Source organism: Harpia harpyja, chromosome 21 (genome assembly GCF_026419915.1).
Source record: "Harpia harpyja isolate bHarHar1 chromosome 21, bHarHar1 primary haplotype, whole genome shotgun sequence".
Taxonomy (NCBI): Eukaryota; Metazoa; Chordata; class Aves; order Accipitriformes; family Accipitridae; genus Harpia; species Harpia harpyja.
Genome location: NC_068960.1, coordinates 4,220,553 through 4,233,353, shown reverse-complemented (window position 1 = coordinate 4,233,353; position 12,801 = coordinate 4,220,553). Strand labels below are relative to the sequence as shown.

At 45.7% G+C, this 12,801-nt stretch overlaps 1 long non-coding RNA gene across 2 annotated transcripts in view; it reads left to right on the top strand.

Annotated features, from left to right (window-relative positions):
- The first annotated feature begins 693 nt into the window (after window positions 1-693).
- The window catches only part of LOC128134857 (uncharacterized), a 32,383-nt gene continuing 20,275 nt past the window's right edge, over window positions 694-12,801 (top strand). For both annotated transcript variants that reach the window (XR_008232856.1, XR_008232857.1), the window contains exon 1: window positions 694-1,096. This is a non-coding gene — a long non-coding RNA (uncharacterized LOC128134857). The remainder of the gene's footprint in view (window positions 1,097-12,801) is intronic.

The following is a 12,801-nucleotide window of genomic DNA, read 5'->3' as shown; positions in this document are numbered from 1 at the left end:
AATTTTGGGAGACACTAATTCGGGAATAAGGGTGTGACTCTTGTTATTCTTGTTATTTACTCTTGTGTGTTCTTGTTATTTAGGGGATGGAATACGTCTTGGGTTGTCCCCCAGACTTCCTGGGAAAAGCATGGGACCAGGTTCCATTTTATCCCTCCAATACTATTTGCAGATACCAAAGGGTCAGAGCAAACATCTGTTTGCATTGGATCCTACCTACAGGATGAGGGGTGCAAAGAGTTGCAAAGTTACATGGCTGGCTTTTAATAGGATTGCAAAGAAGTTTTTGAAGCCAACGCTAGCCAGTACTATGTGCTCAGAAGTGCTGATTGTGTTCATTGGAGCACAGTGACTCCAGATCAGAGCTTGCTCATGTCCAGGCAGCCTGAAGGGTGACTGAAATGGTAATGAGCTTGTGAAAGAAAATCTCCGCATTCAGACCAAAGACTGCATAAGGCAGGGGCCTGGGTAACAGCTGCATCCAGTAGTTTGGTGGGAAAAATCTGAGTAGGGTGAAACTGTGGCTTTCATTTGGGCAGATGTAGTCCATCTGCTGATGGGATCAGGGATGGGACAGCATCCTCTGGAAAGCTGGGATTAAGATACACAAGTGGTGCATGCAAATTAGGCATCAGATTATGTACATGCGAACCATGACAGTCTTCTGGTATTTTGGTTGGCTTCCAGGTTCGGATTTGGAGTCCTTTATTTCTGGTGCATGAAGGCAGCAGCTGATGTGCTGTGCCTCAAAAGATGCTTCTGCTCCTGACGTCCGGATTCCAGCATGACCCAGTGCAATGACAGTCACACACTCAGCGCAAGCTGTCCCCCACTCCCTCCGTACTTCCCTCCCCAGGAAAGTGGATCCTTCTGCAAACCAGTCCCAGCTTGGACAGAGAGATGCCAGAGGAAAAAGTTTCAGAGGCCAGGTCCTTCCACAGGCTTTGCCCTGTCCATCACCCTTGAAACTCAGTCCCATTAAGAGACGATAACTTTCTGGCTGATGTGAACTGCTGCATGACACATCGGATATTGTGTATAGGACTTGAAGAGGTCGATGAGAGCTATCTGAATCATTCATTACCCGGTGAAGTAGGTGAGTGACTGTTGTCCTTATCCTTTTAGAGGAGGATGCTCAAGCACGAAAAGGTTGAGAGATTTAGTGAAGGTCCCTAAAGGAGGAACCATCAGAGCTCAGAAGTAGTGCTTGTTCCCATGCTCAATTATTCTTCACCTGTTTCTCTCTGAAAATCATGTACTAAAGATTAGTGTTAGTACGGCTGGTCAGCTTATGCCATAGAATAACTATAACGTGAATTTAGTCTTTTCCGCTATTTTTTGGTAGTCCATGAATCAACCTCAGTTCACCAAACAGTTCCTGCTGTGTGTCCATGATAAACTTTCTCTCTTGGTAGGTGTTCTGTGTGCTTGGTTGGTCATTTGGTTCACATGGGGGTTTTCCTGATTCTTGTTCTGAGGAATGAAGCTTTTTTTAAAAACAAGGAAATCCTAAATGTTAGATTGCTGCTAACATTCCCTGGGGCTGTGTGGAAGGATTCATTCTTTAGGCTTCCTGAATAGTTTCTTTGGTTCTCAGCAGCTCTCGCACCATTCATGAACGATGTTGTTATTTGTGTTGTTATTGCAACCAGACATTGACTTGGGCACCAGTGGTGCTAGGTGCACACCAAACACAGAGCAACTGGGTGGTCCTTGTCCTAAGGAACTTACTTAGGACATCAAGGTTTGCAGTGTGCTGCAGGTCAGGTTTGTCTTTATCCTTCCAGCTCTAGTGCAATTGTGAGAAGTAAATAATAGAAAGAACAGAGTGGGAAGAAGGTTGTCTGCCCAAGACGTGTATCTGAGGTAATTCCAGGATAGTGGGGAATAGAGAGATTCATATATATACACTAGTAAATATGTATAACTGAGGGACTTGAAGAGACCTTCTGTCTATTTGGGAACAACTAGAATTCCTGCTAAGTAAGACTCAGCAACTCATGTGGCAACTAGGGTGGTCTTGATTTTTAACCAATAAAAGAACCAGCCTCTTGATCCTTGGCTTTTTTTGCGGTATCTGTTTCTTTCTCTCTTTTTCTTTTTCCTTTTCCCAGCCAAATGCTCAAACATACCCAGAAAAGCCTGTTCTTTTCCCAGCTGGCTGCATCTCTGTAGAGAGAGGCTATGGCCCTCTCCCATTTCAGGCCCATTTGACCTTGTCTTGTAACCAGATGTTTCACTGGAGAACTTACTTACACTTGGGAGAGCCTGGGTTGCATTCAGCTGCTGGTGAACTCTCTGCCTCGGTCAAGCGGCTGTAAACAAAACCAGCCCAAGAAAAACAAAACCTTTTCTAAACTGAGTTGGCCAAGGACAGGACTGAATCCAGAGCTGCAGATGGCTGTTAGCATGTCGGTGAGGCTGCAGAGAGAAGCTCATCTGCCATCCCAGATCTTCAAAGATGGGTTTCACTTAGCTGAGGGATCATTTTGGGGAGATAACAACTGCTGTTCCCCTGGTTTGCAGGGGTTTGGAGATACGTGACACAGAGACCCCTTGCAGTGCTGCCCACAGTGCTTCATACCATTTGCAGCTGTCCATGCATTTGAGTGAGTTTCTGGCCAAGAGTATTTAGGAAGTGGTGGCTTGCTGGCCTGAAAGTCTCAGATGAAGGAATCACAAGAACACCATAGCAAAACGATTAGTCAGGGACATCCTTTCTTTTGAGAGACATGTCACATGCCTGTTGAGATTATTCACCTGGTGCTTGTAGACAGGCTTTCTGCAGAAACGGTCCTGTCTTCCACACTTCATCAGAAGATGATGTGAGCAATGTCTTCTGGGGTTAAAACTACAGCGGGAGTTTAGATTGTCAGAATGTTGTTCTTCAGTTTGGGAAGTGGCCAACTCTCAGAGTTGTTCCTGTTTTGCACAAGATACAGTGCGGCTGATCATTAGCTTAGATGCAGTGAAAGCCTCACTTGCAGGATGGCACCTAGAACAGCATGGGGTCCCCTCATCCTGTAGTGGCAAGTTACAGGAGTTGGGGCTGCTGCCCCAGGCTCTTCCAGCTTGGTTTGGACCTGGGATTCAGATCTGAGAAGGCTTTTTCCATTTGAGTTGTGCTTGGCCAGATTAGAGGGCAGAGGAGCTGTGCAAACAGCGAGATTTGCCCCATCATCTCTGAACGGAATCAGTTCTTGAGCCAGAGCCATTCTCTGGTGAAAGGGTGCATTGTGCCGAATTGAGATCGCGGGGGGAGGGATTGTTTGGCACTCTGATCACTGCTGTACCAGGAAGGATGGAGGCCTGTGGCTAAGCTCTGTACACACAGAATTGTGTTGATACCCACATCAGTGATTTCTCCTCTGCAAGGGTCAGGCTTGCCTGTTCCCGAACATCTGCTACCATTCAGCAGTCATCCACCACTGTGTTGAGATACTTATCCAATATTCAGTATTCCCTCACAGGGAAATGTGCCATCTCCTGCTCCTACATGTGTACTAGCTCCACTTTCTACAGCCAAGTACCAGCTTGCCGTAGGAAATGTCGAGGTGACCTGGCTACAGCCCACGGCCACTTTCTCCTCTGATCCATCTCTGGTCCCATAAATCATTTTTAATAACCAGAGTGCTCTTAATGCAGCAGTTCTAATGTGGGCTAGATCTGTTTAACCTAATCTGAGTATTAAAGCTGGTCACAGTGATATCTGAGCACCTGTGACTTCCTCAGACCAGCTAGAATTCAGGACTGTGAAGCCAATGGCTTTTCCTGTTCGTGCTGTACTGACACATCCCTCTTGGGGTGATTAATACCTTCCAGAGATGGCATTAAGGTCAGCTACACCAAGGTAGGGAAGAGATGAATGGGGCCATAGGGCAGATATTCCTTTCAGATTCCCAAATGAAAAAGTTTTCAGACTTTCCAGACCTTGGCTTCAGCATCTCAGGGAGACATTCTTCTTTTGTAAGAAGCTCTGGGGGTGGCATGCTCAGCCAACTGGGCACAAGGAGACAGCTGGAAAGAGGAAGGGATCTGATAACACTATTTTGCCCTCTGTGCTTAGATCGACACTTCATTCTGTTTTAAACATCCGCTTCATCATTCCTGCTGCCCAATATCCCACTATGGCCCCAACAAGAGCTATTTTAATCCCTCATCATTCATCGGGAGGCCCCTTCCTGTTCCCTTTCTATCTGCTCCCGCATGCATGCATGTGCATCTCTCCACCGAGAAATCCCCTGTGCTAGCTGTTGTCGGAAAGGTCACCCAGGGATATTCACAAACAGCAGGTGTAAAATTAACAACTGGTGCGATTCCAATCATCTGGCAGGAAGGAAAACATTGGACAATAGGTAGAGCCAGGGTAGAGTTTCCAGCTGAAGGCTCATTGCCTGATATAGGACGGCAGATCGGTGGGCTGGGAACTCTCCTAAGAATGTGAAACCGATAGGGTATTAGCAGGCCTTCTCTGCCCCTCCAACACAATTGTTTTCAGCTTGCTCAAAAATATTTGGAAATGTTACCGAGCAGGACGTGTGGGCGAGAAGGCATCCTCCAGCCAATCAGCCGAGTAGATTTCAGCCCTCCCCTTGAATTTCAAGCTTTTGTTTTCCCTGATGGAAGGGAAGGTGAATCCTCCATGATTAATTTAGGGATCTTAAAGCATTTTGGATGAGTTCCTGCAGCAGAGTAACAAGTGGTGCTCTCAAGGATTATGGAAATTATGGAGAGATGGCAAGATAGATGGGTGGATATATGATCGATGCCGATTCTGACCCTTTATTGGTTTTGTTGGAACTGATTTTAGCTGCATAATACAATGTGAGTATCACTCAATAATGGCATCTTGATGGTATAAGTCTTTTGGAGGCATGAATGGTAGATCCTGTTAGACCTTGACTAGTGTCAGCAACCAGAATGGTAGCTTGAGTCTGTGAGCACAGCAGTAAGATCTACTGTATAATTGAGGCTGTGGGTGTACACAAGGAAAGTTGGCAGCACTGAACACAGTGAAGACAATGGAGAATGGAAAAGGTTGTTGAGAAGCTTGGTTTAAACTCTGGTGAGCTGAGTTTTTCTGCAAGTATTAGAGAGAGTGCAGTAGCTGTTCCCAGCATGAAGAAGGAGTTTGGCCAGAGGTTTTAACTAACACACAGCCTTTCCTCCACTACAGTTCAAACACAGAAGTCTTGCCTCTATGAAGTAAGAGGAAACGTGTGGGGATCGCTGCACCTCAAGAGCAGTACGTCGGTGCCTACAGCTATCTGGCTTCTTTAGTGTCCTCTGCCCTTCTCCTTCTCACCCTCAAAGCTGTCAGTTAGTGGGACGTGACACCAGGTATCCTCTGGCAAAATGCTACCACACCACAACCAGAACTTGTAGGCTCCTGTCCAGCTTACACAGTGTCCATCCTCTGTTTAAACAGGTTTGGTACAAGTTCCATCCACCACAATACAATTAGAGCTGAAAAAGCGCTCTTGCGGGTCTCTGAGCCATTGGTCTCACTTAGCAGGGATCTCACACGTGGACTGTGCTGACAAAGGATGCCTGGGCTGAGAGAAGGTCTGATAATGCAGTGTAACCCTGACATACGTTGTCAGCAGGGCTGCCATCGCCAACAAGAGCAAGGGGGAGGACTGAAATTCTCCCGTTCAATTGGGCGAATCTGACACCTTCTCGTTCTTGTGTCCTCGTGGCTCAGCCACTTGACATTTCTAAACATTCTCAAGCAAGTTCACTGGCAAACTATCCCATGTCAGGAGCTGGTGATGTCAAGGCTAATAACAGTCCTGGGGTCAAATCCTTCTGATCCTTCAGGCAAGGACCTCAAGATTTGGCTCCAAGTCAATAACAAGGTCTGTCACGTCGACGATGGCTTATTATGAATCCCAGCGCAAGCCGTTCCCAAACAAAGGGCGTTCATTTGGTTTTCCATGCAGGAAAAGGTTATCAGTTTCCAAAGGCAGGTTCTCTCTTTCTTGCGTGGAGCAGCGAGCAAAACCGGTGAGCTTGGAACGGGCAACAACACTTCACCTTAGAGCAGGAGACGGGGACGGTGATAAATCTTTACCTGGGAAATTCTTCTCTTCGCCTCTGGAATGGTGCAAGCTGATTGTTTTCATCTCTAGAGATGCTGGTTTTTTTCTTCAGTGTCCCCTTCCATCATTTGGATGTTAAGAATACCACTTGGCTGCCTTTGTTAATGTTACAATGGACCTCAGAAAGGGAGAACTAGCCATATTGGGAAATGCATGGCTGGATGTTGGGGAAGGAGATAGCAGGGATCTTACTGGCTCACACTTGTGTTGCAGTGAAAAAAGGAATTGTAGGAGGACAATCACTTTGCTATTACATTATAATCCCACAGCGTGTTGAGAGTGATGCCACTGGAATGGTGTCCAAAATGATAATTATAACCACTTCCTATTTTTAATTTCCTCTTAATAAGGGAAACAGTGGTCATCATCCTAACAATGATGATTCTGCTCTGCCCCTCCAGATGTCAGAACATTATAAACATGGGTTAACAAACATTGATGTCTCTCTACAGGCCTTTCTTCTGAACTGAAAACTCTGGTGCAAACCAGCCCACCCAGACACACACATCAGCAGGTACAAACCAGGGTGCTACAGAAAATGCTGTACCTGCTTTTCTGTTGGCCTCATTTTACAAGGGAGTGTTTGAATCATGGAGAAATAAGGTGTCTTGCTCCATGTCCCTTGGTGAGTCAGTGGTGGAGAATAGATTCAGCTGTCTACATCTCCCCATTTTTCTCTGTCAAATGGCCTTTTTGCTATTTTTTAGAAGGCATTTGACATGAGGTTCCTAAATGTGTAAGCTGATGTTCAGAATTGCTGAGTTGTCACTAGTTCCCCTCCAGGCAGTACCTAAACAAGATATCCGTAGGGAAAGCTGTCTTGTCTTAAATATCAGCAACCGCTAATGGTTATTCCTCTTCATACACTCGTATATGTTTTTGCAGGTGGACCCAGCTCTGTCCACCTATCCAATCTGATGCACGTAGAACCAGCACAAGACAAGGAGGACCACAGCAGATAGCCCCGCTTTCCCAAACTGCTATTAACAACAACGTGACTATTTCGCACATCCCTCCTAAATACCTACCTGAATATAGGAAGTCCTTTGGCCAAGGGGGGCCTTGAACTATGGTTGTCAAAAGTCTTAGCTAAGGCAGAGTTGGTCCATGTGGCTTGGCTGAGTGACGCTTTACTTCTGAACAGCTCTTGACTCCAGAGAGAGTGGGTTTCTCATTTTGCAAAGCACTAATCTCCTGCTGGTTTATAGGAAGTTTCTGTAGGATCTCTCTCCGTTGAAGGTCAGATTTCGTGTGTCTTCTGAGATCCTAGAACCAGGGTTCTGCTGTGCTAGAAAAGCAGAAAGGAGAAGACTGTATGAGGTTAGCAAGATCTGAGCAAAACAGCGTTCTTGGCTCAGACAGCAATTCTAATTATCCAGCACTTAGGCATCGAGAAGATTCAGATAAGAGGTCTCAGATTTAGCTCCTCTCTTCTCTCTGCAAGTTAATGTGCCACTTTTCTTCTTTTTTTTTTTAGGCAGACAATCAAATCTGTGATAGCAAATTTCAAGTTAAAAGGAAAAGATTGTCTCTGCAGAGAATGGAAAGAACCATTTTGGCTGTAGGGTGAGTTTTGTGATCCACCAGAGGCATGGGTAGCTGTCATTCCACACACATTAAACAGAAGCTAGTGAGCTTGTTGCAAGAGTAGCTAGATAAAATCCTATGGCTTTTTATATACAGGGTATCAGACCAGGTGGGTGGTCCTGTCTGGCCTCAAAATATTTGAGTCCATGATATACCATTTGCTGTAGTGGATAAAACCTAACCGAGCTCCTGTTATGCTTCCACCAGGGCTATTTATACACTGTGACAATGCAGGAACCTAGTTTCTGACTTATGCCTTCAATCTGAGAAAAGTCAATTGAAAATCACATAGTTCCTGCAGTATTAGATCATATGAAAACCTTAATGAAAGCTCGCTCTATAGCCCCATCCACTTCATCTCCATTGCAAGGGTCCAGATTGCCAAAAGAAGAGGTGTCATCACCAAACTGATAGAAGCCGTCTCCCTTCCTTCCCTGGAGTATTTATACAGGCCAGCCTCTCTAATACATAAGCTCTCATCTCCTGGCAGTTTCCTCATAGGAGAGCTTCCGAATTTTCCTTCTCTCCTCACTGCATCGCCACCCACAAACAGCCTTTCAGTCATCTGAATGCTCGTAGATCACTAGCATATAGCAAAGCTTTAAGGAGCATGCAGAAACAACCTATATACTAATCCAACAGCACTGTGTTGAGGCTTGTCTTTATTTTCTGGGATAGATAATCACCACCTTTAGACAAGCTTCTTCCTTAACACCTTGCTTCTAGAAGGCCATCAGTCCGATCCAACCCTGTTTTCTACCAAGAGTTATGACTCTGAACCCTGTTATACTTCTGAGTGATGCCCGTGGCGCTCACCCATTCTAGCTACTCCTAGTTACCTGGGTATGTCAGCAGCAACTTCTGCAGGGTCTTGACACCTGCTGTGAGGGTTAGGCAGCAGAAAAGCTCTGCTTCTCTGAGCCTTTTCTATCTACCACAGAGCTGATGATTGAATCTCTCCCCCTACTTGCTCTTTGCATTACACTATGGGGTGGAGAGGAAGCAATCCTCTGAATCCATAACTCTCCTACCCTTCTTTTCCCACACAAGTTAGCTCCCAGCCCTTGCTTGCTTCTGCTCCAGCCCCCTTCTGAGCGTGCTCTCATTAAGACCCCAGAGGGAGGAGGTGATGCTCTGAAATTGTCTTAATTGCTCTTGTTTATACTGGTTACGATGGCAATAAGTTGCCATGCAGAGGAGGCTTTCTTCAGATGTGCAGGTTCTCCATTGTTCTGTATTCTGAAGGATTATCTGTAGGCAGCTCCAAGTCATTTACAACAATAGATTAATATGAAGATCGGTAATACTGGGTGACTCACAGTCACACACATGCGAGACCCGCCAATCGTTGTGACCTGCCACCGGATTTAAGGGGAGGTTAAATGTTGCTGGTATGCTCTTGCAGGGTGCTGAAGAGATAATGCTCTGCACTTGCACAGTTTCTGCTATCCAGGAGCTCCCCAAACATGAATGGAGAATGCTATTTTGCTAGGGCAGGCGATGACTGTTACACTTGCTGGAAAGCAGGGAGCTGGAACAGAGTGTGTCTTTTGTCCAATGTAAATTTGCGTGTGCCAAAGTTTAAACAGGGGTCAGGAATCCTGACTTTTAGTCCCTGATATATCTGCCAGGCACTCTATCATCCAGACCCTAAAGAGGATCTTTTGTCCAATGTAAATTTGTGTGTGCCAAAGTTTAAACAGGGGTCAGGAATCCTGACTTTTAGTCCCTGATCTATCTGCCAGGCACTCTATCATCCACACCCTACAGAGGATCTTTTATGTGTGTTGTGTGCTACTTGTACTGTATCCCATTTATCACCCTTGACAAATGACAGAGAACAGCTCCATCTGAAGTTCTTCTCTAGACCTCTGCAGTACAGTGCCTGGGTCTTCACTTGGCAGAGACCCCTTGGAGATGATGTTGAGATCTCTCAGCTGTAGGTTTGTCCCTTCTGTCCCACTGTTCAGACTTAGGGCTTCATGCTGGGACTGGCTGCACCGGACTAGGAGTACTTTGCTTTCCATTCTTACTTTTCTGGATAGTCCCAGTCTGCCAGATCAATATCAGAGATACCCTACATCCCTCTGATCCATCCCTTGAATGCAGAGGTCTGTGTGCCATCTTTTCCCCTATATCCTTGGCTCAGGTATATATGTGCCCTCCTGCTATGTCCCCACTAGTCCTCATACACCCAGCATCCACCATTCTCCTTCCATGTGCCAGGCACTCCATGCATCCTCTGCCTCTCTCACCCATCATTATCCCGACTTCTCTCTTGCTGTCAGGGGCTCATCATTCCCCCCATCTTTCCTTTCACCCATGCATTTTTTCCCTGTTTGGGAGATGATACATTATTCATAGAGTAGGGAACACAGGCAGACCTGAGAGGAAGGCTGGGTTGTGCTAGAAGGGATTAACAGCTGTCATCAACCCGCTCTTGACTCTGAAGTCCATTACGGAGCTGGGTCAAGCTGCTGAAACTCCTCACCAGTTTCCTATTTGCTGCCTATTTTCAGTCCTTGGATGCTGACAACAGCCCCATAATTTCCAGTGTCAGTTAGGTTTGGTGCTCCGTGTTACTGTATTGCACGTACTCCAGCAGACAGACAAGTGGAGAAATACTTTCCAGCTGAGTGTGAAAAATTGCCTTGCTCAGTCCATAAGTAATGTGCTTTGTTGAGCCTAGCCAACTTTCTTCCTCATATAAGACAGTGCAGTTTCTGCTTAATTTTGTGCATTACAAAAACACCAGGTCTCAAGAGCTTGATGGTGGGCCAGGCCCCAAGTGTGTCGCTAAGCAGTTACTGAGTCCCCGCCTGCCTCAAGCTGAATAAAACCTTGAGGCAGAAGCTGAGGACCTGACCCCTGATTAGATCTGTGTGTTTTTCCATATTCATAACAACAGAAGTGTGCTTATACTGGGTCAGCAAAGGGTTGATTCAGTATCCTGTCTTATGTATAGCCCCAAAGAGGGCACCTAGGAAGACTTTTCTTCCATAAATATGTATTTCATTTGGAAATATAACTTATATAAATGGTTAGAAGTTCTGTGTAATCAGTAACCTTCAGTGAATTTCTCTTCCACAAACTTCTAGATTCCCCTGAAGTTCATATACATTTTTAGCCTCTTCAACATCGTGTGGCAAGGAGTTCTCAGCTTAACCACACATCTCCTTTCATTTGAACCTGAAATCCCGCTGTTCCCAGGAGGTTTTGAACCACCAACCTTTTAGCTAGTAGTGGTACACATTCACAAAGATCTTGAATTAGCCATATATTTAGTGGTAAAGTTTTTCTACTTTCTCCATCCATTTGAATCCACTATCTGCTGTAAATCTGCACTGCGGTGTTGTCACCATGCTGGAAGGAGAAACGCAGAAGAACTTGAAGCTCTTTGAATGAAATGATGCAAAGCACCTGCATGAGGTACCAGCGGTCGCCTATGAAACAGTCCCCTTGGAGTCACCACATGTTGCCATCACTAGACGGTGACATCTCCCAAGCTTTGGAGCGGACTTGGTTGCCGATCCAGAAGAGGGCAACGGTGACACATCCTCACCGATGCTCTGAGCACCAAATCAGCTGAGGACAGCTACTGTAGGAATATAGCCAAATAGCCAAACCACCTTGGCTAGCAAATCTGCATGTTCCTGGCTGTTTTGTGGCAAGCAGATTGAAGTGGGAGGTAGCTTTCAGCTACTGTCTTAGGTCAGATGGGACTGTCAGTCAATTGTTAATTATGACTCTTCTTCTTACTAATTTCTGTAACTTCTATCACCATGGCAGCTAACTGCCGTGGAAAGATTCAGCCAGGAAAAGGAGAAGACAACCAAACTTTTCATAGCAAGGGAACAGGAACTAGCTACAGAGGAGGGAGGGTGGAGGAAGAGATCTGTAAATTGTCTTCTAGGAGAGTCTAACGCCATGCTCTGAAAGCTGGACAGGTTTGGCTTTGCATGGTTCTATCAAAGGGAGTCAAGCCTCTATTCTGACTGTCCTGTGCTTGAGACCTTGCATTCAGCTAGCCTGGTCCCAGCACAGTGCATGATGAATATATGGTACCTGTTCATCACACAGGATGCTGGGCACTACGATTTTTCTTACTCTCTGCCGATTACTGGAAAACTGCATTATTGTCACATCTTCTCTGCCCGGACCTGATCAGTCAATCAGTTCTAATCTTTGGTGATGGCTCTGTGTGCCCACAGGGAGGGAGGAGGAGAAACTTGACAGCACTTCGAGCTCTGATTAATTATTAAACTTCCTCTCTTTCTGCTTATTTTGTAGCTTTTGTCCTGATGCTGAATGAGTGCTTCCCCCCATGTGTCATTTCCAGAGGAACACTGTGGAGGTGAAATGCCTCTCAGCCATCACAAGGCATTTTACCTGTGGGAGCTGGATGGAAAAGCCATAGGCCAGGACCATAGAGGGCCCTAGGACACTTGGCCACTTCTGTCACTGCAGCAGGCCACAGGAACATGGTGACGCAGTGCCTGAGTACTTCTGTAACATGGGCACAGCAGGTTGCATGGGATCATTAAAACAACAGCCATTTCGTTGCTGTTTTGCAGCAACACCACGTGATTCTTGCTAAAATGACTATGTCTGGACCGTTCAGCAACTTTCATTTCTGATTAAGCTTTCCAGCCTGTAGGTATCTTCCCTCACACCTGTCTTACAAATTCCATTTAGAAGGATTTAATTTAGAAACCCATTGTACCTGGCCCTGCACAGACCAAGCCAATTTATTTTACGCAATGCCTCGGCACTTTAGGGAAACAGACTTGTTCTAAGTACTTTCTGGAGGGAAGGATGGACTCATGCTTCAGGTATTGGTTTGAGATCCAGGAGAAACAGACCCTGTTCTGACAGTGTTCACAGATTTCCCGAAACCTTTATCAAATCACTTACCCTGCCTTGAACATAACTTCTGTATCTGGAAAATAACCAACATAACAACACTTTCCCTACCTCTGGTTTTAGGAGGATAAACATAGTAACTAGATGGCATCAAAGTCCTTGTGTTCTGTGCTTTACAAATAGAATAAAGAGCTGATTTCTATGCTGCAGGGACTTGAGCGCGTAAGTGCAAGATGGGGACAACAGGCAG